This window comes from Schistocerca nitens, chromosome 3 (genome assembly GCF_023898315.1).
Source record: "Schistocerca nitens isolate TAMUIC-IGC-003100 chromosome 3, iqSchNite1.1, whole genome shotgun sequence".
Lineage (NCBI taxonomy): Eukaryota > Metazoa > Arthropoda > Insecta > Orthoptera > Acrididae > Schistocerca > Schistocerca nitens.
This window is the reverse complement of record NC_064616.1, coordinates 820,404,245-820,431,352: the sequence shown is the minus strand read 5'-3', so window position 1 is coordinate 820,431,352 and position 27,108 is coordinate 820,404,245.

The following is a 27,108-nucleotide window of genomic DNA, read 5'->3' as shown; positions in this document are numbered from 1 at the left end:
CACCAATTATCTCAGGTAGACTCCTGTCCAACGATAAGTCGTGTTTTATCTTATCGAGTGAATTACACGTGGAAAACGCGGCAATCCCAGAGGTCTCATCAAAGAAGGTATCGGGTTAACAGCATTGTTGATCTTCAAATAACTGAATGGTCGCAGCTGAGTAACATTAAGACACCGGACACAGCTGATGCAAGAGGCCGCGGGTCAGACCAGAGTAGACTGAACGTTATTACATCAGGGGCTGCTTGCTGATACAACAGGAACTCCCGTTATGACGCTGGACAATTACCATAACGCAACGCGCTGCCGAGTGACCACAACTGGAATATCACCAACTCAGCAGAAAGCAGAGCCATTGCACTGCTGACGGCCCAGTTGCTTTACATCTGAGCCACGAACATGTTGTGGCTTATGTGATAGAAACCGATGCTGTAGCTAAACTAGAACGTGCCAAGACTGTATAAATACTTGCAGTTCTTACTCGTTGGTATCAATGTTTGGCAACTAGCAGTCCTGAGAGGGACTTAATGTCGCCCCACGAGTCCACGAGCGTCGACCAGTAACTCTCTCCAGACTCTGCCACTGTTAACTGCGGCCCTGCTGCTGGTGCCAATTCCGATGCTGTGGGCTTAGAGCCATCCAATTGGGCCATCTGGGATCCTACATCACCTGTTGAGAGCCCCCTGCCCGGATATCTACAGCTCGAGCCCGGGGCCATGCTGCCATCAACAACCATCGCCAGTACAGGCAATCTGCTCCGTGCTCAAAAGGATTTCAACCGTAATTCTGCCACTACGTACACGTCCTTACCTGCAGATGGCTCTTGTCCAACAGTACTGGTTCACAGTATGGAGAGCCTGTGCGGCTGATCCCGGCGGAGGTTCAAGTCCTCCCTCGGGCATGGGTGTGTGTGTTTGTCCTTAGGATAAGAGAAATTAGGGGTCGCACACAATAATGTAGACACTGGCTTATCCCTCCCTCAGTTTGCTAGTGGAACAGGAAAGCGTATGCCTAGCAGTCGTACCTCATGGTGGCTTGCGGAGTATGTATGTAGATGTAGCCGTACAGTCATGTACACACCGCTCTACTCTTTTGTTACGGAACGAAACATTTACCACAGATTGCGCTTCGTCACTAAGATTTCCACATAACAAAAAATGGTTCAAATGGCTCTCAGCACTATGGGACTTAACATCGGAGGGCATCAGTCCCCTAGAACTCAGAACTACTTAAACCTAACAAACCTAAGGACATCACATACATCCATGCCCGAGGCAGGATTCGAACCTGCGACCGTAGCGGTCGCGCGGTTCTAGACTGAAGCGCCTAGAACCGCTCGGCCATACCGGCCGGTTCCATATTACAAGCGGCCATAATTTGTCTTTAAGGTTGCGAGATTAGTGTACTATCTTTAAACTTTTGCTTTTAAGTTAATTGACAAACTGTCGGTTGTCATACATATAAGTCATTTAGACGTGCACTTCACCATATTTTTAACTATGTGACGACCGACACTTTAGCCAGTACTGCTCTTATATAGCCACAACTTACAGATGTTCTATTGCATCAAAGTCATTTGCATCGTGCTAATGCATATTTAATTCTACGGTTCTTTGTAATGTTCTTCCTCATGACTTCAATTTCAGCAGGGAAAACCATTGTAGGCCTGCAGTGACCATAATATTTTAGGCAGCAGATCTTCCATAACTGCAGTTGGGATCAAGTCTTATTGTGAAAATTAAGGGCCTGAAATAATGTGAGAAATGACACATAGAAATAATACTGATACGAGCTATACGGTTTGAGAGTCACGTATCATATCTGAGTTTTATGTATCCCCATCGGACAGCAATGGCGCGACATGCTATCTTCGCATGGAAGTGAAAGATACACTGCTGCTCTCTATACTGTGTATGAAATTTTATGGGACTTAACTGCTAAGGTCATCAGTCCCTAAGCTTACGACAAGAACCTCTTCTCCCCTCCAGGGGGCGCCTTTTGAGTTTATGGAGCATTTCCATATTACTGGCTTGATGATAGAACCCACCGGTGACGATTCTAGCAGCACGCCTTTGAATTGTTTCGAAGCCTTCCTTTAATTCGACCTGGTGTGGGGCCCCAAACGCGCGAGCAGTATGCAAGAATGGACGCTCAAGTGTTCTGTACACTACATACTTCTAGAAGTTTCCCAATAAACCGAAGCTACCATTGGTCTTCCTTACAAGTGACCATATTTGGTTGTTCCATTTCAAGGCGCTTTGCAACGTCACGCCGAGGTATTTAATCGACTTGACTGTATCATTCAGCACACCACAGATACACTGTTCGGACATTACACTATTGGTTTTCCTACTCATCTGCGTTAACCTGCGATTCATCACACAAAATAAAAATTCTATTCAATTCATCCCGTATCCCCAAACAGTCACACAATAACGACACTATGTGATAGGTGATTGTGGAAGGCTTTAATCTAGAGATAACGATAAGTTCCGTACCAATCATTCTTTGGATGAAAGGGCAATGGAAAACCTTGGCTGCAAGTATCATATGTCCTTGGATAATGGTCTCCGACGAGAAAGTGGGAATGATACACATTACGCCGCGTACCTGTGAAGCCGAAAGAAGGCTTAGCTACGTGCTCGGGTGCGAGTGCCCAGGGAACGCTGCAAACACAACAGCTAACCCATTCACAGCAATTTTTCCTATACCTATGCTACAGTTGGGGTTTTACGCAACCATAGCAGCTCTGAGAGCTCCGAGGCTGTCTCAAAAGTCTGTTCGTGCTACGACAGACAACGTGCAAGTTAACAAGGCCTTGATCGAAGCAGGAATTCCTTAACCTACAACTGTGACGGACCTGTTTCGGCAGCTGTCCACCACGGAATATGTCAGCATCGCCATTCTTTTTTGCAAGAAGCAAATATTAGGTTCTAAGACAGACACAAAGGACCTGGTGCGAGACGATGTGTTTTACGGACTCTGTTGAATGTATGAATGTACATAGTTTACCGTTAAGTTTAACTGGTACTAACGTAATTTACAATGCCGACACTGTGATATTGTGTACAGAGTTTGTAATTTCTCGTTTCTGTGGCTAAATGGTTAACGACAAAGATTAATAAAGAAATTTTTAAAAATTGCGAACACCGAATGAATGGGGGATGACAGCTACAAATTGTGACTTCCCAGTTAAAGGTAACATTCCGGATTCCAGATGACAGTTATGGTTGGATATTCACCTGGGCGAACAAGCGAGGCAGCGGGTTAGAAGTGAGCCGAGTGAGCAATATGAGCACGTCTCTGACAATGTGTATGTGAGAATCAATCAAAATATTAAAAGCGGCCAAGAATGTGTACCGGAACCTAATGGGGCGAATCAGTTCGTGTTAGGCTGGTGATGATGGTAGTTCAAGGGCAGATTGGCGTGTGTGGAGTGCAAAGAGCGATGTTAAGGCAATAGTGGCTACACCTCTCGAACTAACTAGCTGGAAGTTCTACATAGAGGAGTTGAAAGCGGAGAGACGCCGTCTGTGTAACTGAAGCTACAGTGCTCAAGGGAATTCGTCGTAGTTAGTTTTCGGCTGAGAGGAAGAAAAGCTTTTCGGTATATCATTGAAGAATCCGTAGTTTTCTATTACAGTATCTAGTTTCGTGGAGAGCTTATGAGTTACTAACGGTGTTACTAAGACTCAGCAAAGTTTTAGCAAATACGTGAGTTAAAATATGAAGCCAGGAATTACTGGGCATTAAGCCGGTAGTTTAGCTTTGAACTTAAATTTAATAAAAGAGCTTCAGTCTCAATTTTTATTAACGTGCCCATATTAGTAGTTAGTCTTTTGTTTCTGTAAAGCGTTTTCAGGTGTCTTGTGTTATCGCTGCATTCCAGTGTATTCTGTCATACTTCTGTGAGGAAGATGTTAGTAAACGCAGGATTTTTCATTTAATTTGATTTACTGTTGCGCATTTTCTGGCGTTAATATCACTATTAATCGCCAACCCTTTCACAGATGTTAGGTGCACGGGAACCGAGCTGTCAAAAGGGGCCTCATTGGTCACAGTTAGCGAATGACCCATGTCTCACAGATTCAACAACTTAGAGTGAGATAGCGACAGAATTTTTTAAAGTTATCACTGTTGGCAGGGTTCCTATTAAATGCAACCGACTGTCATTAACTTTGCCGGCCGGGGTGTCCGAGCGGTTCTAGGCGCTACAGTCTGCAACCGCGCGTCCGCTACGGTCGCAGGTTCGAATCCTGCCTCGGGCATGGATGTGTGTAATGTCCTTTGGTTAATTAGGTTTAAGTAGTTCTAAGTTCTAGGGGACTGATGACCTTAGAAGTTAAGTCCCATAGTGCTCAGAGCCATTTGAACCATTTTGTCATCAACTTTATTAGGTAGCTAAGTAACGAGGTAGTACTTCACTTTTCAATACGCTACAGCGCCACCAGTACGGCTTCAGTGAGTACATCCAAATATGAGTACCCTGTAACATCACTCACTTGTTTCATTTTACTGTCAACAATTTAGTAACCCCGTCCCCACGCGTCTGTTACGTTTCGAGTGTCAGTGTGCGTCTGTTCGTGTGACAAGGAAAGCCAGTTGTCGGCGTATCCAGTGCCAGTGTTCTCTTCCACAAGAGACAAACCTGTGTGGTAATGTATCAGGTTGATGACATTTCTCGCAAAGACCAGTCACGCTAAGATCAATGCGATGGAGGCGTTCGTTGCTCGGGATCAGACTGGGAAAGACCCTGTACCACGAGGAGGCGACGTCCATCGGGAGGATAGGAAGCCGTGAAACCACACTGTTTTCAAGGATACAAATGGCGCGACCATTTCAACTGCGGGGAGGGATGCTTGCACTTTATAACGAGAAAGCTACCATCTGGTGGTAAGGTGTGTCATTGATAGAATGTCAGCTCCGAGAAGACAAATTACAATATAAAATTCACGTACGTGCCGCAGTTTAGAGTTGATGCGGCCAACATCGGCAGGCGGAGTCAGACTGGCCGGTCGAAGACACTTAAATAAGCGAAATGTAACAGAACGAGTTGCTCGAGTACATGTTAAAACGATACGCCGTATAAACAGTAGTGGAGTCTTCACTTTGATATTGGGAAGTCACAACCCTCCAAGAGGACGGGGCCTTGCAACCACTTCCTACCGGAGTCGAAAAATATGTCTTTTCCAAAGGAAGCGATTAGACATTTGCATCAATTTTCGCGCCATCATTGCGGGGAGCAGAAATATTTGTGCAACTTAGTACACTTTGCTGAAAATGTAGGAGTCTAAGATCCGCACTTTGTGAAGGAGACTAATGGAACGGCGTTCGTTTCCAAGAATTGCTCCTTGAATTCGATTCATCACCTCCCGCCAATTCACTGCAGCCATTTTCGTTGGACAGCGATCTACGGTAATTCCCAACGATTTGTGGCGAGCAAAGACCGTTGCCCATGAAATGACAACGTGTTGAAAACCCTTCTATGGTAACAGGGTACATTACCGTTCATTAATGCGGTCCCCAGAAAGATAACAAAAGGAATGCCACATGTCGTTGAGCAAGGTCGTCATGACGAAGCAAAACCATAACATCATCCACGTACGCTCGTACCGAGAGGGTTTCTCCTAATATCTTCCAGCCACTTAACTGATCAGCAATACGGCGAAGCAGAGGTTCTAGAAACGAGACAAAAAGCGACATGGAGAGGAGATTCCTCTGCGGTAAGCCCCGTCGGATGGTGATTTGGGGAGTAAGTTCTCCACTCACTAGGGCAGATGCGTGAATAGCAGTAAAAAGATTGGGTAATACCAGGCACACAGTAAGATTGCCACCGGTCGCCTTGAGGACCTGCATCAAGAAAACGTGACTGACCCGGTCAAATGCTTATTAAAATCAACAAAAAGCAAGGCTTCAGAGAGAGAAGTCGCTGCAGCCACCGAGACAACGTCGCGGTACTCGACTACAGAAGTCAGAATCTTGCTTCCAGGCACACAGCTTTGGTTGACAGCAAGAATTTTCTCTAGCGGTATCGAGAAACGGCTATTAACCGCTCGGGCGACAGTTTTGTAATGGAAACTAAGTAGCGTGGTCGAGCGGAATTAAGTAATGTCTGGAGGTCCGATTTTACCAACCTTGAAGGGTTCAGGAATCAAACCCTTGCAGATCACCTCATTCACCATTGACGTAATGGTACCACCTATAAGAGGTCAAAAACGTACATAAAATTCCGTAGGAATACCGTCTAGTCACGGCGATTTTTGCGATGGTGAATCAACAACAAGGCGATATACACTCCTGGAAATGGAAAAAAGAACACATTGACACCGGTGTGTCAGACCCACCATACTTGCTCCGGACACTGCGAGAGGGCTGTACAAGCAATGATCACACGCACGGCACAGCGGACACACCAGGAACCGCGGTGTTGGCCGTCGAATGGCGCTAGCTGCGCAGCATTTGTGCACCGCCGCCGTCAGTGTCAGCCAGTTTGCCGTGGCATACGGAGCTCCATCGCAGTCTTTAACACTGGTAGCATGCCGCGACAGCGTGGACGTGAACCGTATGTGCAGTTGACGGACTTTGAGCGAGGGCGTATAGTGGGCATGCGGGAGGCCGGGTGGACGTACCGCCGAATTGCTCAACACGTGGGGCGTGAGGTCTCCACAGTACATCGATGTTGTCGCCAGTGGTCGGCGGAAGGTGCACGTGCCCGTCGACCTGGGACCGGACCGCAGCGACGCACGGATGCACGCCAAGACCGTAGGATCCTACGCAGTGCCGTAGGGGACCGCACCGCCACTTCCCAGCAAATTAGGGACACTGTTGCTCCTGGGGTATCGGCTAGGACCATTCGCAACCGTCTCCATGAAGCTGGGCTACGGTCCCGCACACCGTTAGGCCGTCTTCCGCTCACGCCCCAACATCGTGCAGCCCGCCTCCAGTGGTGTCGCGACAGGCGTGAATGGAGGGACGAATGGAGACGTGTCGTCTTCAGCGATGAGAGTCGCTTCTGCCTTGGTGCCAATGATGGTCGTATGCGTGTTTGGCGCCGTGCAGGTGAGCGCCACAATCAGGACTGCATACGACCGAGGCACACAGGGCCAACACCCGGCATCATGGTGTGGGGAGCGATCTCCTACACTGGCCGTACACCACTGGTGATCGTCGAGGGGACACTGAATAGTGCACGGTACATCCAAACCGTCATCGAACCCATCGTTCTACCATTCCTAGACCGGCAAGGGAACTTGCTGTTCCAACAGGACAATGCACGTCCGCATGTATCCCGTGCCACCCAACGTGCTCTATAAGGTGTAAGTCAACTACCCTGGCCAGCAAGATCTCCGGATGTGTCCCCCATTGAGCATGTTTGGGACTGGATGAAGCGTCGTCTCACGCGGTCTGCACGTCCAGCACGAACGCTGGTCCAACTGAGGCGCCAGGTGGAAATGGCATGGCAAGCCGTTCCACAGGACTACATCCAGCATCTCTACGATCGTGTCCATGGGAGAAAAGCAGCCTGCATTGCTGCGAAAGGTGGATATACACTGTACTAGTGCCGACATTGTGCATGCTCTGTTGCCTGTGTCTATGTGCCTGTGGTTCTGTCAGTGTGATCATGTGATGTATCTGACCCCAGGAATGTGTCAATAAAGTTTCCCCTTCCTGGGACAATGAATTCACGGTGTTCTTATTTCAATTTCCAGGAGTGTATATCACCGCAAGTAAAGTCACTTAGAAAGCTATCATTTAATGAGGGCGTAACCGCGCAGTGGAGGAGAGGAATACATTCATCAGGGCAACTGTTTCAGTATCAGGGCCGTCATAAATTTCGGTTAAGTAATTATAGATCGCTGGGGAAATGTCACGTTGGATGTCAGCATGTGACCGGTGTGAGTAAGGGACGTGATACATGTTCGTTGTGACGCGTCCGGAACCGGATAAGGTGATATAAGGAGGTCGGTTCATCCTGTAGGAAGGAGCGGGGTTTTGATCGCACCCTGAGTCCTTCCAGTTCTCGCTCCTTTATCTGAAGAAGTTTCGCCTTAACATGTCGGACATCCGTAACCCGTAAGGGAGCTTGCCTGGCTAAGGGTGCTTGCCTGGCACCATCATAAAGTTGACGCAAGGCGGAATAATAAATTTCCTGGGTCCGACGGTGATCCCTTGCTATCTCAGAGCCGAAACGCATTAACCCTTTGTGGAGCAAATTCTTTGGGGTGCCCTGATCACCATTCTATAACAGAAGGATAACGGCCCTGCATACGCAAGCTACGGTCCCAAACCTCTAGAACGATAATCTCGTCGGAAGGATCCTATAAGAGGTATGTGTTCAACATCCTGGGGGGCGACACAGTTTTACTGGTTGCGGCACATGTTTTAAAGTTACACCTATGGCAAAGTGATCAGTGAAAGAAGAGGGTATCACGTCTAACGCAAACAGATGTCCACATACAGAGTCAGAAAGATAAAAGAGATCGAGTCAGCTGCTGGAAGTAGCTATGGAATGCGTGTACCTGACGAGAGTGGGATATTGACAGACCCACGCATCCCGTATTCTCGAAGAATGCACCAGCTCGTCCAGTTCCTTACTAAAATTAAAATTGGAGGTCTGATCCACAGGACACAAAACACAATTAAAATCTCCGCCTAACAGAAGTTTCTGTAAAATTTTAAGGAATAAATAAACTATATCCTCTTTATAAAAACGCGCACGATTTGTGGAACGACCATAAAATGAAGGGACATAATGAAGAATCAGAGTAAGGTTACGAAAAGTGCAACCTGTCCCTCGACCGTTATCAAGAATGTCGAAACCAGTTAGTTTTATTCCCTATCTATGAAATAACTCAGTACCAGTATATAATTCAGAAGCCAAGTTAAAGAAAGTAGAACAGCCGGTAATAGAAAAAGTTTCAAATAACACTTTCTGGAAAAATATCATATCTGCCCTGAATCTTAAATAAACTGTCGCAGCGCCGCAAGTCTAAGCTCGGAACTAATTCTGTTCACATTCAAGGTAAGGAAGGTGTAGGCCTGCATCTATTGGTTACCAAAGCTATGCAGTTGATTGCCTGCAAATAACCGTTAACAGTCCATCGCTGAGTCAGCAGATGAATTTGAATGTAAAGAGGTGGATCCCTCTCTTCCGCCCTATTTTTCTTTTCTTTTCCTTTTTTCGCGATACAGCCCGCTCAGGTTGAAAACGTTGTTTGTTGCAGCTGTGCGGCAACACGATTGCCGCATGGGGCAACGTGGGGGGGGGGGGGGGGGGTGCGGAAATTCGGTATCAGGTAGATATTGGCAGTGCGGCTCCTGGGAATCAACGGAATCTGAAACTGACGATACTCCTTTTACCTTCACTCCATGTGCCGCTGGCACAATTGGGCCTATTTGGGTTCGAACACCAGCGACTTGTAGCATGCTTCTCCATCTAGGGGCACAGAATAAAGTTGGGAATACGGTAAGGACTCAGGGATGTCTGGCAAGTCCGTAGATAAAGTAAGGAGCTCCGGAACAGGCCTATCATCTGTGATTCCGAAGAAGCGGTCTCGGTCCCGGGAGTCAGGACGGAGGGAGTGCTGGACGCTTTCGAATCTTGAAAAGCAACCGACATGTTATCATCCGGTCTAAACTCAGGGAGTGGAGAAGCCTCCTCCACCGGAATCTCTTTGGCAGAGCGGAAAGGCGAAGAGGTATCGTCTGACTCCTCACTATCTTGCGTCCGTCTACGCTTATTTTGAAGGGCAAGTGGAGGCGGCGCGGAAGCTACTGTGGCAAAGCCCCGGCGCAAGGCTAACGGCGGCAGTGCGCTAGGACCATCACGAAATGGCTCGCCTTGCCCTTCAGAAACGTGATTAGGCACAGTGGCTGTCATTTGGAGAATGAGATCCGCTAAGGCTTGCCTTTTAGGCTGTTCACAATTGGATTTTAAGACCGTGACAAGAAACGGACAATTTGTGCGGAAATGTCCAACCTCATTACATACAAAAGATGTTCCTTCTTGTCCTGCGTAAATTATATACTGACGAGCCAAAGAAACTGTTACACGTGCCAAATATCGTGTAGGGCCCCCGCAAGCATGCAGAAATGCGCAACATGACGTGGCATCGACTCGACCAATGTCTGAAATAGTGCTATGAATCCTACATTTACATCATACTCCGCAACCTACCTAATGGTGTGTGGCGGAGTGTACTTTCGGTACCACTAACTGATCCCTCCAACCATGTTCCACTCGCAAATAGTGCGTGGGAAGAATGATTGTCAGTAAGCCTCTGTATTGGCTCTAATTTCTCGAATTTTCTCCTCGTGGTCGATACGTGAGATATATGGGAGGGGGAAGTAATATGTTGTTTGACTCCTCCTTAAAATTGCTGTCCCGAAATTTCAATAGTAAATCTCTCCGTGATGCACAACGTCTGTCTTGTAACGTCTGACAGTGCAGTTTGTTTAGCATCTCCGTAACGCTCTCTCGCCAGCTAAACGATCCCGTGACGAAACGCGCCGCTCTTCGTTGGATCTTCCCTATCTCCTCTATCACTCCTACCAGATAGGGATCCCAGATAGATGAACAATGCTCAAGAATCTGGCGAACAAGCGCCTTATAAGCCACTTCCTTCGTGGATGAGTTACATTTCCCTAATATTCTTCCGATGAATCTGAGTCTTGTGTCTGCTTTTCCCACTAACTGTCTTATATGGTCATTCCACTTAAGATCGCTCTGGATAGTTACGCCTAGATATTTTATGGCAAACGCTGTCTCCAGCTATTTGTCATTAATAGTGTAGCTGCACAGACTTCATTGAGCCGTTATTTTAAACAGTGCTGTGCATACCTCAATTCCCTAAAGTTCAATTAAGCTCAAGTAAAGTTTTAGACGACTAGAGGTACCTGAAATTTGTTTAGAAGAAGATCGTACGATTACCTTAGTTTTGTTTCACATCTCAAACTGTAATTTTTCTGTCCATAAGTTGTTACACGTGGGCTGCATACCTTTGTAATATCTAAGTTATAGTCTAACATCCACAAAGTAGAAGCAACTACTGTAGAAATCACTTACAGTTCTATATGCAGTGTTCTATCTGCACGAAAACCACACTATCTACCTTGACGTCACGTTCAATTTTAAGTTTAATCACAGACAAAAAGCGTTGGTTTGCTTCTTCGCAGAAGTCGTCAGAAAAATTACCCCGTAGTTCTCATAGTGTGAGCCACGTTAGAAGACTTGTATCACGCCAGGAGTAGCAGTGCGAGACAAGACGTTGTGGCAGAGGCGCGGATTAAGCCTGCAATCCTTCTTGACTGCGAAACGTATCGCTGTCTGCCGGGTTTCCTCAGCACTGGCCACAGATTCTGCCGGCTAGAGCGCACACCGTGCCAAAACGTCCTGCTGCTCTCGCTTCCACATCTCACCCTGCCCCACTAGTTGAACAATTTTCCCTTTCTTACAGCTAAACTGAGTCTTGTATGTCACTGTTTTCATTAGGGTATACCTATCACTAGCAGGAGAAATTTACTCTGGAACGGTCGCCTCATTACCGAAATGAACGGTATCTTTACCACGATCTCATTCTAACTGCAATCGCGTATTATGTGACTTGAGTACATGGCTGGTGAAATTATTTCAGTATAAGTACTTATACATTTCAGTAAAATTGAAGAGGCGTTAGATAAAAGACGAAAATAAGTTTCGTTCCTCACAGGATTGGACTGATGGAGAACCGACAAGAAAGTAATGACGTTTGCAGTGGGGGGCATTCACTTCAAACCAGAACTGGCTTCATTTGAGCGAGAATGGTAAACAGTGCGTGTATGGAGATGTTTCTTATGAGTACCACAGCTATATCCATTTGTGTGTGTGCCTGTGTTTTCGGGAATGTCGAGTACAGGGTTCCACTTCTTTGTATGGAAGGAAGAAAAACTTAATTCGGGTACATGCCGAGAAAAAAATGGAAAGATATCTCCGGCTCTTCAGCATTAAGAAAATTGTCAGAGCCAATGCTGTCTGTAAGAAATGCAAACGGATTATGGTGACTGTTTTTAAGTAATGTAGGTCAATCCCACCCTAACATTTACGCATCGCGACTGTTTGTAGGAAGCTGACCTCCTTGACAATTATTTAATTCATCCGGCCTTTTACAGCGTGAGCCTCATCGAAAATTGTAGTATGCTGTCGGGTATATCCCTCTGTGTGCACTCTAGTCTAGTAGATAGGTATCCTCGAGATCGCATCTCACGAATACATATAAATAACAGAAAACGTAGTGTACAGGGACAGATATCAAAAGTTTTAGCAGAACGTGAAGTAAACCCGTAAATTTCGCTGATTGCGAGCCCTGTGCTTTCTCCAGGAAACAGCATAAAGGAAACTTCCTGCAGATTAAAGCTCTGTGTGACAGCAGGATCGAACCTGTGAACTCTGACTCGCCACAGGTGAATACTGCGATAGTTCCTTTCCATGAGAACGAACGTTTTCCTTCCCCAAACATTAGAAATAATAATAATAAACGCTACGAATATGGGTTCTGTTGCTAATGATCTCGTTGTCTACGGGACATAAAATCCAAATCTCCTTTCTTTCATTTTTCCAAACTTCGCAGAGGTTCTATTGCAGCATTGCGGAACTGAGCCTGCTAGAAGAAGGAAGTAAGACAACGAAGTGCTGGCGGAAGTAAGACGTGAGGAGGGGGGCTGATCCGTGATAGGATAGATCAGTCGGTAGAATACTCGTCCGTGTAAGATAAAGGTCCAAGTTTCGAGTCCCAGTGGAGCTCACAGCTTTAATCTCCCAGGAAGTTTAATTTAGCTCATACTTCGCTGCAGAGTGATAATTCGTTCTGTAAACAGCAGAAATGTTTGTAAGTCATGTCTTTCCCTAACAAAAGACGTGGCAACATCTCATTGTCTAGATTCTGTCTCGTGGAATCCCGTCTGACTTCCAACATGGGTTTCATGATTAATGGAAATGGCACGTTTTGTGTGTCTGAATGATTGTGTGCATGTATGATTGTTGTAATACGTTACAGCCTGAAATGTCTGTTGAGTATGGATGTAGGTCTTGTATCTGAAGCGTCGGGGTGACGTGTACCTATCCAGTGAATAAGATGGTGCGGGGGGCCGGAACCTTCTCGTAGAGGTTTCCATATTTCTTTTGTATATATGTGAAGTATGGTCCGCCTAATCGGTCCCTAATATGAGTGTTTGGTGTATATCGGTCGGAGTTTGCAATGATGTGAAGGATTTTTAATTATGAATATAGTAGTTTGTTTAGGTGTGTGCTTGATGACATAGACCATACCTCCGACCCGTACGAATCGTTGGTAGGATGATACACCTGTAACAACTTCTGTTTGTCCATAACTTCCACTCCCCACCAATAACCATCAGGAAGGGTTACAGTTGTTACAATGCAGTAGAGCCATTGCTTCTTGCCTTAGTAATCCGTTTCCGAATTTCGGGCACCTATCAAGTTAATGTAGAGCGTGTAAAGTGCAAGACCTAGAACCGAGCCCTACGGTATCCTAGCTACAGCATTCCTGGTCGTACTGACATGTTTGCCGTACCTAAGAGTTATGTCTCTCCACCAGGGACGAGTCAGTCATACTAATCATGTTTCCTGGAATGTCTAACTGGGACAATTTGCAAATTAAGCCAGGATGCCAGACTTTGTCGAAATTTCTCGATGTAGAGAAAGACTGCTCCTGCAATATGTTCCCTACCGTTCGCGCTGCATGCTTGTTCCACTAGACATAAAAATTATTGACTGGTTCTATGTTCTGGACGGAAGTCCTTCATTGACTTCTGTTGCATAGTTATTTTGATGTGGTATTCTGAAAACAATTTGGCAACCAATGTTTTAGTTCGTTCGGATTTATCGTAAATATTTGCTAGAGTATTGCCGAGCGACACACGGCCGTTTCGTCAACGGATGAAGGTATACTATAGCCGTACTGGTGTTAACCACAAAAGGGAATTTTGTATAGCTCCAGCACCAGCAGAGTGAAAGATCAGAAGCGGTGCATACACGAAAAGTACGGTGATTAAGATACGAGTATAGAAACTTTGTCATGTATGAAGTAACTGTTAGTTTTATCATCTTACGCAATATTCTGTTGAAAGCTAGAACAATTTCTGCATATATAACTGTTATAGACTTTTCTTATCATTTTTGCCTGCATCCTCATAGTCGCTGGTCTGCTGAATACTATGTATACTTGATATGGCCACAAAGTTAAAACGAAATAGATTTGCCAAATCATGAATATTGCGGACTTGTTACGGCGGGAGAATTACTAGGAAAGCGAGAGACATGGCATTTCATGGATTCAAATAAGTGTTTTATGTAGAGCTACTTTTGAAAATGGGGGCTAGCAACTGATCTATCGATAATTGTATTGAGGACCCTTTTCCGTTTGGTTTGAGTGCAGTTATTATCTTCGCACGATTCTGTTGACTGAGAACATGCCTTTAACGTAGTACAGCATTAGCTATGACAACTGGGAATGTCTGAGCACTTGGTGATATGTTGTAACAAAGCATCAACACCAGAGGTTTCCGAAATTTCAGTTGGGACAGGATTATCTTAATTTCACGTACATTATTTAAAATGATGAGCTCATTTTCGTCGTATATAGGTTAATAACTTTGTTATTGACGCTAACGATGTAGCAACGATCAATGGGGGCAGTATTTCGTGTAAACTACTACGTTATTTTTTTCTGAAAGCCTGTGCTTTCTCTCTTGGTGAAACAGCGATATAGGTGAATCATTTATTGTGGAATGATTGTTGGCTTCGGTAGAATTTTATGAGCAATGGTTTTTATGTGTATGTTTTCCGGTTTCGGCTTTGCAGCCGTTATCAGATCTAAAATTTATCAGCCTCACGTATGCGCATAGACGTTACATCAACTAGACTAAGCGCCTAAGTGACGCTGCTAAATTTTTTATCTGATGTTGGGCGCAACTCTGAAATAGAAAAGAATTGTAATAAAATATTATGTGGCCAAGACACTGAATTTTATAAACTAATCTCATGGAAAGATCATGGGTCTCCTCAGGAGGTTAAAACGGCCTCATTTCGCTATTTTAGTATGGGCGGTAAAGACACTGATGTACGCGAAAAGCAAAGTATCATCATGCGGTTACGTTCCATACGGAATACGATGTGAGCTCGTAAATTTGAGTCGGTGCATCGATGCATCGTTTCCATGTTGCTCACAACTTCCATCAGTATTCTGAGTTTTAGTTTTTCTGGCTGGATTATGCATCGTTATCATAGATTTTCCTAAACTTGTTAGTTATCTTCCACCGTTGAAACTCGAAAGGAATTGGTGCGAGTAATTTTTACGACAGAAAGATCGCGAAAATATGATGGAAACCAACATACGTGTGAACTAATTGGCCACATGTGCCTCGTAGGATGATTACAAATTAAATTACCTGCTGTTGTTACTTATTCGTCCCGCCCACTCAAAACACGTGCGTTATCAACCGGTACAAGTTTTATTTCGGGGAGCTAATACAAAAACAGTAATGTCACGTCACTCTTCGAATTTCATACATTTGTACCGCCACCCATACATGCGGTATAGTTAAATTGTGATATCTTGAAGTTTTTCGAAAATCGTGACTTGATTTTGCTAAGAAAGATTACGCCAATACTTTGCTGGAGAAACGTCATAGTTTTGGGATTTTTTTCGTTATTTGCATTCCAGCAAAGAGTTTTTTCGTTTCTTTACTGCTTCCCTGTCCACAATTTTTGGTTTATTGCTTCATGGGTGTAACAACATTTATACCATAGCAACAGTTTGCGATTTATGACAACTAGACTTGTACGGGGTGCAAATATTAATCGTCTTACCATGGAACACATTTACTAGATACTGGATGATTCCTAAATGAACGTTTGGGGGTGGCGTTTAAGGTATCTCAAGTGGAGCAGCGGTACTTGCGAATTAACTGACTTAGGCGGGAAGTTCCCTTTTTAGTGTTGTCATCGGTTCAGGAAATATATCGTAGCTGGGCAGACGACCTGGATTTGTCATAATTCGCACTATCAACTACTTGAATCCGTGAACCTGCTCCTGGTTATACCAAAAAATTTTCTCCACGGCGCTGTCTAGAAAGACTTTAGTGATAAACAACACAGCCACCGCAGGGCGCTCATGTACTCCACCAAAATTAATACGAACGTTGGAAGATTTTCTGTTTTTTTTCAATGGCACAACAGGCAATTTTGTGTGCATTACACACAAAATGATTCTTCTTTGCAGTTTGCTGATGAACGAAAGTACACTCCTGGAAATGGAAAAAAGAACACATTGACACCGGTGTGTCAGACCCACCATACTTGCTCCGGACACTGCGAGAGGGCTGTACAAGCAATGATCACACGCACGGCACAGCGGACACACCAGGAACCGCGGTGTTGGCCGTCGAATGGCGCTAGCTGCGCAGCATTTGTGCACCGCCGCCGTCAGTGTCAGCCAGTTTGCCGTGGCATACGGAGCTCCATCGCAGTCTTTAACACTGGTAGCATGCCGCGACAGCGTGGACGTGAACCGTATGTGCAGTTGACGGACTTTGAGCGAGGGCGTATAGTGGGCATGTGGGAGGCCGGGTGGACGTACCGCCGAATTGCTCAACACGTGGGGCATGAGGTCTCCACAGTACATCGATGTTGTCGCCAGTGGTCGGCGGATGGTGCACGTGCCCGTCGACCTGGGACCGGACCGCAGCGACGCACGGATGCACGCCAAGACCGTAGGATCCTACGCAGTGCCGTAGGGGACCGCACCGCCACTTCCCAGCAAATTAGGGACACTGTTGCTCCTGGGGTATCGGCGAGGACCATTCGCAACCGTCTCCATGAAGCTGGGCTACGGTCCCGCACACCGTTAGGCCGTCTTCCGCTCACGCCCCAACACCCGGCATCATGGTGTGGGGAGCGATCTCCTACACTGGCCGTACACCACTGGTGATCGTCGAGGGGACACTGAATAGTGCACGGTACATCCAAACCGTCATCGAACCCATCGTTCTACCATTCCTAGACCGGCAAGGGAACTTGCTGTTCCAACAGGACAATGCACGTCCGCATGTATCCCGTGCCACCCAACGTGCTCTAGAAGGTGTAAGTCAACTACCCTGGCCAGCAAGATCTCCGGATCTGTCCCCCATTGAGCATGTTTGGGACTGGATGAAGCGTCGTCTCACGCGGTCTGCACGTCCAGCACGAACGCTGGTCCAACTGAGTCGCCAGGTGGAAATGGCATGGCAAGCCGATCCACAGGACTACATCCAGCATCTCTACGATCGTCTCCATGGGAGAATAGCAGCCTGCATTGCTGCGAAAGGTGGATATACACTGTACTAGTGCCGACATTGTGCATGCTCTGTTGCCTGTGTCTATGTGCCTGTGGTTCTGTCAGTGTGATCATGTGATGTATCTGACCCCAGGAATGTGTCAATAAAGTTTCCCCTTCCTGGGACAATGAATTCACCGTGTTCTTATTTCAATTTCCAGGAGTGTATATTTGATATTTTATCATTATAAGGAATCCGCCTCGATTGGAAATAGAAACCGGATGTTGACCTAGGTTTCGGCGCGGATAACTACGCCTTCTTCAGAACACACTAAAACTACAAACTGCCTAAAGAGGCATGGTCCAACATTAATACGGAACGCCCAAAAGGGTAAAAGACACACATAAAAAGTAAAATAAACGGTACGTATGTACCATGTCGGTAGCTGTACTTAGCTCAAACGCCAGAAGCGTGCTTCCTCACCCCAGCCAAGCTTCGGTGGGCCGCGGGCTCTCAGGTAAACTGAGTTGGCACCGGCAGCTAGGCTGTGAGAATGTCGGAAAGGAACGCGCATGCAAAAATTGAGAAATAGTCTTCTTCCATGTGATTGGTAGAAAATGTGTTACGAAAGTGATCCGGTGACCGGGTCAAAGGCGCAGTGTGTATGTACAATGTCCTAGCTTGAGGACGATTTTATAGTACTATAGAACGTGGATAGGCTGAAACTATATATGTGGGATATCAATTTCCACGGATGGCCCAACGAGCGTTGTCTGGGGCGAGGAAGCACGTTTCTGACGTTTGAGCTAAGTACAGCTACTGACATGGCACACACGTACCATTTATTTTACATTTTATGCGAGTATTTTGACCTTTTGGGCGTTCTGTGTTAATGTTGGACCATGCCTCTGTAGGCAGTTTGTAGTTTCAGTGTATTCTGAAGAAGGCGTGGTTATACGCGCCGAAACCTATGTCAACATCCAGTTTCTATTTGCAATCGAGGCGGATTCTTTATAATCATTAAATTATTCACGATTGCTGACGCCCTGCAATGTTAAAAGTTCTCATATTTGATATTATTATCATTATTCAGCCTTTTACTGGTCTGGAATAATCACAATCATAACGTTTCGGCACATTAACAGTCACAAGCGAAACAATACAGCTAACTACTATAACAAACAAAAGAGAAGAATCATAAAGATCTATTCCTAATTTCTTCAGAAAATTAATTGCTTCGGTGTAAGTTAAAGGGGAATTAGAGAGTCTGTGAAAGGTAAATGAAGATGATATCATGAAATTTAAAATGAACTCAACTCTTATAAGCTTAGCCATGCAATCCGTTTGTGGTTAAGTGTTGCCCCCGGAAGCAAGTATAAATAGTTACTCTTGTAACCTTCACCTCTGAGCTGTTGACTAAATATACTCATCACATCTCTGAAGAAGTTCTCCTCGCGGCGTGCATAAGTCTGAATCAAGACTTGTTAGCTCACAGCTGCTCTAAATTAACTTCACCCATTTTCAGAAAGCCCTAGAAACAGCAAATTCAGCAAACTGAGAGAACATCACCGCATTACTCTAGCGGACTGAAACTTGCAATGAATGCGTCTGTACCGTTCCCGTGTTGCTGCAGCAAAGGACGAGTCCACTGTGATGACATTATGGAACACTACACGGCCCGTCTCATAACTTCATTTACAGAACTCTGATCAAACTATCAAAGGTAGTCTACTGCGGAGAAAGAAAATATTATTTCACCCTACTGAAAGGCTAGCATTTGAACCTGAAAAACGTTATCCGAAACATTGTCTCTCAGTTGGTATTGGCATGACTAGGTCGATACTTCACTACGTCACAGCTCCTTACTTTTTAAATTTTAATGGCCCAAGCAGTAATATAGTTGCGGAAGTGGTCAGAGGACATTCAAATTGTGGGGTCTTGCCCACTCGTCTTGTATGGGGTGCCTAAGGGATGCTGCGTTCTCGGAATGCTGTACAACAATTCAAGCAAATAATACTAGTAGTTTTATTTCAATAAAGCAGATTGACAATACTTACCTTTGAAATAACAATGGTGTCACAAGCGATGGGCGACATGCAACATAAATCAGAGTCCTCTGTTACATATAATGTTCATGCAAGTTTGACACACAGTTTGTGGACCACTACTAACTGCTATCATAGCACTCTCAACTAGGCAGTGCTATTGTTCCGTGAGCATTGGAATAAAGCTGTTATACCCCAAAGTACCATTATCCAAGATGGCGGCGATGACGTCATCCAAGATGACGGTCATGACGTCAGCTGATGACGCAAGTGCCGTTATCCAAGATGGCAGATTTTGACGGGAAGTTTAAATTTTGGCAGGAATGTGCCTCACTCCCCTCCCCCACAAAAAATGGCAGGAAGTTCAAATTACCACAGGATAAAGCACCACATCACTGTTATCTCTACTAAGCAAAAAAATTACAAAAAGATAGCTCACTTGGGTTAACCTAAGTCAACCGACCGCCACCTACCCCTACGAACTGGCGCCATGTTTGAATTCCAACAGGACAATGAGCCACACCGCTGTTATCTGTACTAAGCAAAGAAAATCGAGTGAAGTTAGGGCACTTGGGCTAACCTAAGTCACCCGACCGTCACCTCTTCCTACAAACTGGCACCAAGTTTGAATTATGGCGGTAAACAAAGGTCAATTCGCATTTCTCTACTAAGCTAAAAAATGGCGCGAAGGAAAGTACACTTGTACTAACCTCAGACGCCCGACCGCCACATCCTCCTAAGGATTTGTGGGATAAAAGGAATTGTCTTTATTATTTAAACAATTTCATTCAGGTGTGTTCACTGTGAGGTCAGCACTCCAACTGACTTGGTATATAACGTTGACGACAGAAGGCGCTACTGTGACGTCAGTTAATGACGCAATAACTGTTGTTCAAGATGGCTGCATACATTTTGTTCACCACAAGGCCTAGTACACATCGACACCACCAGAGAGCACTACCATAACGTCCGGTGATAACGCAAGTACAGTTATCCATGATGGAGGCAAACAGTGTTTTCACCACGAGGTCTAGTACCCAGTAACACCAGCAGAAGATGGTGTAGTCCGTTTCATGATGTAACACAAGATGGTGGGGTTAAATGACGGGAACACTACTCTGGACAGAAGTATTTATTTTGCAGGCAGTGCCTCCACCACGAGATCTAGACTCTAACTGACATAGTGCATAAAACTGCTACCATAGGGCGCTGCCATCCCTCCTGTGACGTAATCAAATCTGGTGGGCTGGAAATGGCAGGAAAACGACTCTGGACACAAGTCTTTATTTTCCAGGCAGTCTCTCCACCACGAGATCTAGGATCCAACTGACCAAGTACACAATACTGCCACCAGATGGTGGTGTCATCCCTCATGTGACGTAACCCACGATCATGGTCTGGAGGGGGGAAATGGTGCGAAAGTGACTCAGCCTGCTCTGGGCTGCTGGAGAGAGTAAGGAAGGATTGAACTCCATTTATTTCGAATAAACTTATTTAGAGATGGAGTAAATTTATCACACTGACACTAAACACATGTTCTGTCATGCTTGAGGTCACAATACACAGTCTGCAGACACGTAACCAACTCCTAATTTACCGAAATAATTTCAGTAGACACTTGAAGACTCTTCCTAAATAATGCACCACAGTGCTGTGCAGACACCCTAAGTACTCGTAAAATAGCCAAATAGAGCATATTACAGCTTCCAGAGCTGCTCCCAAAATAATGCAATCACCACGAACAAGCACCCTTCGCCACCCCCCGTTCCCTCCGCGAAGTGACGCCGGCGTCAGCTGCCCAACCACACACAGAGGTTCGTTCAAGACTCCACGCTCCATCACACGCACGAGCCGCTGCCACCAAACGCACGTGAAAGTTGATTCTATAGTGTCTCCGTTACACTGACGTCACAGAACTCCAAGGCGCGCTCACGCCAGTCTCATATGCGAGACATCTCCAGCCACCACTTGTCTTTACCGTGGATAACAGAATAGCACGTGGCGCATTGCTCCTAGCGCGACATGACACACGCGTTTAACCCTACTTAACTACCCAGCGTGACTGATGCAACACGGCCAAGTGCACGCACATAATTACAAACGCATCTAACAACGTTCCCAATGTTATTCTTACGTCACATGGCTTTGTAAAAAATAAGAGCTAACTCGACCTCTCGGGAATTGTATAGTGATCCAGAAATAGTTAACGCTCGCTTTCTTGATGTATCAGTTTGTATGCACGAAACAGCACCTCTTTACGAAAGTAGCGCCGAACGCTGTCTTCCTCGTGGAGCTAACGTGATAGCCTTCAGCTCTCAACATACGCAGATGTTCTCACCGCCATGTAGAGCCTCATATATCCCAGCAAAAACGATGTGAATGAATCGGGCATTCTGATTGGCTCTTATCGAATTTACCCTCCGAATTACTGATTTCGCTGGTATCGAAGCACCATCCACCTTTTCTTTCTGGGATTTTCTGGATTTATTTGGCACACATTGCTAAATTGGATTGACAGTTAAACACGCAAAGTTATGTGCAGATCATCAAATACATAGGAGACTCACAAGAATATTGGAAGCCACACTCCTGGAAATGGAAAAAAGAACACATTGACACCGGTGTGTCAGACCCACCATACTTGCTCCGGACACTGCGAGAGGGCTGTACAAGCAATGATCACACGCACGGCACAGCGGACACACCAGGAACCGCGGTGTTGGCCGTCGAATGGCGCTAGCTGCGCAGCATTTGTGCACCGCCGCCGTCAGTGTCAGCCAGTTTGCCGTGGCATACGGAGCTCCATCGCAGTCTTTAACACTGGTAGCATGCCGCGACAGCGTGGACGTGAACCGTATGTGCAGTTGACGGACTTTGAGCGAGGGCGTATAGTGGGCATGCGGGAGGCCGGGTGGACGTACCGCCGAATTGCTCAACACGTGGGGCGTGAGGTCTCCACAGTACATCGATGTTGTCGCCAGTGGTCGGCGGAAGGTGCACGTGCCCGTCGACCTGGGACCGGACCGCAGCGACGCACGGATGCACGCCAAGACCGTAGGATCCTACGCAGTGCCGTAGGGGACCGCACCGCCACTTCCCAGCAAATTAGGGACACTGTTGCTCCTGGGGTATCGGCGAGGACCATTCGCAACCGTCTCCATGAAGCTGGGCTACGGTCCCGCACACCGTTAGGCCGTCTTCCGCTCACGCCCCAACATCGTGCAGCCCGCCTCCAGTGGTGTCGCGACAGGCGTGAATGGAGGGACGAATGGAGACGTGTCGTCTTCAGCGATGAGAGTCGCTTCTGCCTTGGTGCCAATGATGGTCGTATGCGTGTTTGGCGCCGTGCAGGTGAGCGCCACAATCAGGACTGCATACGACCGAGGCACACAGGGCCAACACCCGGCATCATGGTGTGGGGAGCGATCTCCTACACTGGCCGTACACCACTGGTGATCGTCGAGGGGACACTGAATAGTGCACGGTACATCCAAACCGTCATCGAACCCATCGTTCTACCATTCCTAGACCGGCAAGGGAACTTGCTGTTCCAACAGGACAATGCACGTCCGCATGTATCCCGTGCCACCCAACGTGCTCTAGAAGGTGTAAGTCAACTACCCTGGCCAGCAAGATCTCCGGATGTGTCCCCCATTGAGCATGTTTGGGACTGGATGAAGCGTCGTCTCACGCGGTCTGCACGTCCAGCACGAACGCTGGTCCAACTGAGGCGCCAGGTGGAAATGGCATGGCAAGCCGTTCCACAGGACTACATCCAGCATCTCTACGATCGTCTCCATGGGAGAATAGCAGCCTGCATTGCTGCGAAAGGTGGATATACACTGTACTAGTGCCGACATTGTGCATGCTCTGTTGCCTGTGTCTATGTGCCTGTGGTTCTGTCAGTGTGATCATGTGATGTATCTGACCCCAGGAATGTGTCAATAAAGTTTCCCCTTCGTGGGACAATGAATTCACGGTGTTCTTATTTCAATTTCCAGGAATGTATTTACCAGTGTAACTACAATTAAATATTACCATTGCTGCTACAGTCTTGTATGGCTCAATGTACATGTAATGTCACCTCTTTACGACTGTGCTACAGTATCTATAGTGCAAATAATTATCCACATAAAAAATCTCGGTCATACCCTCACGGTTATCGATGTGCTGAATTTACACGTGCCTCTCGATAGGACACACAGTCATTCTCTCTAGTCATTCCATAACATAAACCATAGTAACTCTACAATATATATACTTTGCGATATAGACACATTTTACACAATGTAAGCCACAGTAACTTTACAATACAATATATACACATTTTACACAAACAGTGCAGTTATCTTTTGTATCTGTACAGCACCCACAAAAAATTATGGTATGCCTACACTCACACTGGCTATACGTTACCTTTCTCCCCCAGTCCTTGGGAAGCCCTTTCAACCTGTTCTTTCTTTCTACAGACGCGATGTTCAACGGTAATAAACTATTCTACACTGATCACCATATTGCACCTAAAACTAAACCTCACAAAGTGCCATACAAATCGTCAAATAAAAAAACGACTCTTACTCAGTTAAACTGCTATCCCACCGAGGACAGGAGCTTGAATGTTGCAGTGTGAAACCGACGTCCATCTGGGCAATATACCATCGCGTACCATGTCGATGTAGTAAACATATAATTCATATCCTCAGCCACACAAAATAATCTCGTTTACATCATTCATACATATACCACAAAGACGGACAGTACCGTATATATACTCGTCTCAGCACTAGCGCATCTATGCCTGACAGGTGCCCACAGCACCTCAGATCTGTTCTACAAATTCGGGGTCGTTTCCTCACGGCACAAACGCGTTACTGTTTCTGCTTCCTTGTTTGCTCGCTTTTCTTCACACATCCCCAGACTCGTGGATACAAGAAGACATGTATCGCCATAATATTTTATCAGTTTCGCTGTTCTTCTCGATATCAAGGACTAGGCGACATCCTACCGATCGCTACCGCAACATAATTTCTAAGGTATAGACTGGAAATTATTTCTCTACAAACTCCAAACTTCATCGAGCTGCAGTGTGCTGTAAACTACTGAGTAACTAGAAACAAATTGAGGAAGCAGATATTTCTACTCTCGAATACCGATGTCGGTCATGTAACAGATTCCAAATCACCCCTATAATTTACAAGCCAAGTAAGTTATTTCCCATATCTAAATAGCAGGTAAAAGTGTCATCCTCATGCTACATGCATACACCACAATCGATCTTCGCTCAACTAAATGAAGGCACGAAATGTGCAGAAGCTGTCAACCGAACAATTTACATGGGAGGGAATAACGCTCCATCGCAAACGCACCTCCATACACAATCTTCTCAAATTCCCGCTTGATCACAAAAGCAGCCGAACACATAATACGTATTAGTTCGCTCTTCAGTCGTCTAGAGGACTGCAAAGTTAACTCTGATACATTCCTACAGTCCAACAATCCTGTGCATTCGGACGGCTGCTGCCGTTACCAGGAAACGAGAATCATTCCCACCACAGGTCATGCATACATGGAATCATTCTAGATAACCGATCACATATATCTTTTATTATTATACTTACAATTAAATCTTACTATCGCGGTCTCAATTGAAAGGCATTTGACAATGAGTGAAGTATCGGAAATACACCCTGTTGACGGCTGTGGCTCTGGAAATGGAAATATCTGTACCTTTCATACGACTGGGCACAGTCATTTCCTTTACACAAACATAAACTTTATAAACTTTTATGCTCGAATGCGAACATATCACGCACCCACCATTACCACAAAGTATAATACTTCATCAATAATTGATTTCCAACGCTACCAAATAATACTGACTGAAAATCAACAATGGGTGTGCATGTCTCTTAGGTTCTTCTTGCGACTCCTACCACAGCGTCCTAGAAAGGGAGACATAATCAGAGAGATGTTATAGAAAAAACCGATCGCAGCAGCTACTGCATGTCGCTGCCACAAGCGGTCTTGGTTCTACAGGTGCATACAAGTATCCATGTTAAAAGCTATACCCGCTTTACAAATCATGGTACTATACATTACCTCTGAATGAGATAGTTTTTTCCAGACAAATACGGTGACGGTGGTCGTATTAATACGTATTATCAGCCAACGATGCAACATCATGACAAAATCACTGAACTTTGAAAGTAGTTCGGCTAAGGAACGTGGTATGAAAGAGGTATTTTCAACGCCCTCACACCGACCCAACTAGATAACTCCTTAGTATTTGTAGCGCATTCTGTCCTGCCACCATATCAGAGCTTCCGCAATACATCCACTGTGCAAATGTTTTACGGAAGTAGTTTTTTCGTTTTACAGTTTGATAAGATAGTTCAACGTAGAGAAACCTGGAAGAAGGATGTATGTTATGCGCTTGAAATATATTTCTCACAATGCAATATTAACAACGCTACATTCCATACGTCTGACAGGTCGGAAACGTAGGCTATCTAACATTATAGCCCGTTTTTAAGTGCAGAACGTTATAGCCTTAGGAGTACGTGTGTTTACGTTCTCTCTCTTATCAATAGCTTCCTGGTACCGATCCTAGACTCTAGAATAATACTTTAGAGATTATAGCTTGGTTGATTTACGTAAAAATGCGTCGGATAGGGTAACACTAGAGGTCTGAAAAGCTAGTGTACATTTCTTACGACCTCAGTAAGCATACGATTTACTACCGTTTGTAAACCTTCTCATTCAGTCATCGCCTTTAACTCAGTGGATATATAACGGAACCTCTGACATGGTATCGAGACAGAATACGTTACACATACTGGCTAAATATCTAGCGGCGTGAGGGAGTTGCAAATACCGGTCACATACCGCGTTCCTTTGCCAAATCACTTTCAAAATTCACCGATTTTATCACGAGGTTGCATCGTGGGCTATGTGTTGGTCTGATAATACACATTCCTACAATCACCGTCTCGGTATTTGTCTTTACAAAAAACCACCTCATTCAGAGGTAATGTCGTACTTAGATTTATAAAGCAAGTGTATAACTTTTAACATGGATACTGCTTGTGGCAGTAACATACAGTAGTTGTTGCGATCTGGTTGTTTTAACAATTGACTGATTAAGTCTATCTTTCTAAGACAGCGTGGTACCATTCACAATAAAAAACTTATTAGACATATCGACTGATCGCTGATTTTCTCTCAGTATTATTTAGTGTCGTAGACTCTGAGTTATTGACGAATTATTATACTTAGTAGTAGTAGGAGATGGGTGATAGGTTCGCGTTTGAGCATCAGGCTTATAAAGTATGTGTTTTTGGGAAGGAAATTTCTATGTACAGTCGTAAGGAGGGTATGGATTTGACTTGGAGTACTGTGATAGCAAAGGGAAGAGTGTGTCAAGTCATAACAATGGTAGTGATATTTCTATTTCCAGAGCCACTGCCAACAGCAGGGTGTATTTCCGGTGCTTTGCTCGTTGTCGAATGCCGTTCAATTGAGATCGCAATCGTAAAATTTAATTGTAAGTATAATGATAATAAATATATTTGACCGGTTTTCTAGAATGATTCCGTGTATGCATGGCCTGTGGTGGGAATGATTCACGTTTCCCATTGATGGCAGCAGCCGTCCCAATAGAGAAGCCTGTTGGAGTACAGGAATGTATCTGAGTTAACTTTGACGTCCTCTAGACGACCGAATAGCGAACTAATACATAGTATGTGTTGGGCGG